Genomic DNA, 2935 nt, shown 5'->3' with positions numbered 1-2935 from the left:
TATTTTACTTGTACTTGATTGTACATATTGTACATTTATATAGGTGTCAAACTATGTTAACTTATTTTTTCCTACCTAGGGCATTTTAGTTGTTTTTTTGGCTATATGGTAGGTTAATACTCTAAAGCTACTCTAAACGTGTGCGTTCAGGAGGGTGTTTGTGTCATGTTCTTGTTCATTTTAGCGCTTCAATCTGAGCAGAGTGGAGCAGCGTGAAGACAGCGCCACCTCAGGTGTCGGACCCGCAGTTGAAAAAAAAAAAAAAAAAGCGAGAGACGTTTGGAGCGCGTGTCCTGGGAGACTGCTCCAGTGGGGAGCCCATGGAGTGTGCTGTGCTGTACTGGGTGTAAAACAGTGTTTCTCTGTGTACTTCATCGTCTCCCACCACCGTACCACACAGGCCAGTCAAGTCCAGTGACTGATGTCTTTCAGATCGTTTGTGATCCCCGATATGGGACGGTCGCAGATGCGTTTACTAGCGTGGATGTTCTCGTGGGACTTACACGTCAGCCGTTCCCCCTACAGCTCCCGTGCGTGGAAAGTGGTGCTCCATCGCCATGGTTTCGATAGCGTGGCCCAATGAAAATGTTTGTTGCAGCGAGGCTGTCGTCTTGGCAACGCTCCCACAGGCTCCACTTCTTCTGAAAACTTTACTTCCTGCTTCAAAAACCTTTCAGAATGTCTTTGGGGGTTTTTGTTTGTTTGTTTGTTTGTTTGTTTTTTACTTTTTTGTTGTTCATTTGTTCTTTGTTTTTTGGCTACTTGCAATATCAGAAACATTTGCAAAGAAGATAAACTGTATAAGACATTAAAATGTATGTATAGATAACTGTGCGAAATAAAGACATCTGGCTTAAAGATGTCACCTGGTGTTTATTCTCATGCGCGTGTGATGCTTCTGAGGCTTATTGTAACATTTAATCTCAAGAGGTGAGTTCAAATTCCTTGAACAGAGGCGAACATTAATGATTTTGAGTAAACATTCCATTTTGATGGTTGCCATTGTTTATCTAAATTACAGAACTACTACTGCAGATGTACAGCTCAAACTGTAGTTCCTGACTCTCTTAACTTGAGCTCCATCCAATGGGGCGATCAACAGTAAAACTCAACAAACACCTTTCAATATACTCACACCACTGGATGTATCTGCATATAGGCATATAAACAACCACTATCAAGTCAATCAAGTCTAAAGCTACAGTCATAATACAGCAGTTTAAGAGTCATGTCGTCCAGATGTCCTGAGCCAAAAGCCTCTCTGTAACAGGACAGTGAGCTTTTACACTATTCAAGGGTCAAGTGCCCCTCACTGAGAACAGGTCAGATCTAGAACACTTGGGCAGAGCTTCAGAGAGAACTGAGGAGCTAAAGAACATGTGGAATACACTAGTAGAACAACACAAAAGAACGGACAGGATACAATAGGAAGACATCACAAAGGCTGTAACACAATACAGAGACATTGGCAACAAACCTGTCTAAAGCACTTCATGTGAGCTCATATGTCTGAAGCACTTCATGTGAGCACTTCATATGATCTCATATGTCTGAAGCACTTCATATGATCTCATATGTCTGAAGCACTTCATGTGATTTCATGTCTGAAGCACTTCATGTGATCTCGTATGTCTGAAGCACTTCATGTGATCTCATTTTTCTGAAGCACTTCATATGATCTCATATGCCTGAAGGTCTGCTTTTCTGTGCCCCAAGTTACAAGACGATCATTTTTGAAATCTGCATGACATAGTACCATACCATAGTAGTAAAGAACTATTAGATTTGTTATACAAGTATAGCACAGTAATACAGGTGAGCGCTAAATACAGGAGATTTTTTTTTTTTTTTGGGGGGGGGGGTGATGTTCTGTAGATACTTTTGGGTGCTTCTGCTGCCATTTAATTAAATGTGATTTTGGAGGTCACCCTCCCGGGGAAAAATGTGTGTGTTTGTGTGTGTGTTTTTGTGCCACCCAGGAAAAGCAAAGCCTCCAGAGAGTGTTATCATTTGGCCTTAACTTCCAGTTGCTTTCTCTCTCTCTCTCTCTCTCTCTCTCTCTCTCTCTCTCTCTCTCTCTCTCATACACATGCACACACACACACACATACATTACATTTCAGTGTCTGCACCACTGGCAGTGTAATCCTGGCGCAGTCCTCTGAGGTAGGAACTGTTTGCTCGACAGCCATTTGCCCCCACACACACCGCTGCCAAGGCAAGTGGAAACACCACCAGCAGCACACTGCCTCTACCCCATGCCTAAAGTAAATATATAAATAAATAAATAAATAAATAAATACATATCTAAATATATAAATAAGAGAGCGACGCTAAACTCACACACAGTTCTACAGTTCCACAACGCTCCACTGAAGGCTTTCCTAGAACTGACAGCCCAATGTTCCGCTGTGGAACTCCACAATTGTCTTTGTGACATTCTGGAACTTTGTAACGCGTCACTCAAGGCCTTGTTTGTGTGTGTGTTTGTGTGTGTGTGTGTGTGTGTGTGTGTGTGTGTGTGTGTGTGTGTGTGTGTGTGCGCGTCACAAGTAAATGGCAGGGGAGGACAGCCTAAGCCGCATATCACTGCTATGATTGCCTGCCTCGATTATGGCCTTGGCTGTCTGGCGCGGGTTTGTTATCTCAGCAGATGGCGGGATGTTGTATCTGCACAGCCTGTTTGGTGTTTACAGAGATGACACTGAGATACACCAACACCACCCCAACACACACACACACACACAGACACCCACACACACACACAGACAAACACACGCACACACAGACAGACACACTACGTCCACCCTCCCACCCGACAGCACACAGGAAGGTAGGCCCATCAATAAATAATTACAGCAGAACCAGGGAGGTGCTATCTGGGGTGGTCTGGGTCATTTAAATGAGGAATGGGGGAAAATAACTCATCACTGCC

At 43.6% G+C, this 2935-nt stretch overlaps 1 protein-coding gene across 1 annotated transcript in view; it reads left to right on the top strand.

The window, feature by feature from the left end:
• The window catches only part of ntrk3b (neurotrophic tyrosine kinase, receptor, type 3b), a 159312-nt gene extending 158482 nt beyond the window's left edge, over positions 1-830 (top strand). The window contains 1 exon segment of the mRNA XM_042074272.1: positions 1-830. This exon segment is cut by the window's left edge and continues 1043 nt beyond it. The gene's annotated coding sequence lies outside the window, so the exon portion shown is untranslated.
• The last annotated feature ends 2105 nt before the right edge of the window (positions 831-2935 follow it).

This window comes from Alosa sapidissima, chromosome 20, assembly GCF_018492685.1.
Source record: "Alosa sapidissima isolate fAloSap1 chromosome 20, fAloSap1.pri, whole genome shotgun sequence".
Lineage (NCBI taxonomy): Eukaryota > Metazoa > Chordata > Actinopteri > Clupeiformes > Clupeidae > Alosa > Alosa sapidissima.
This window is presented reverse-complemented; position numbering and strand designations above follow the sequence as displayed.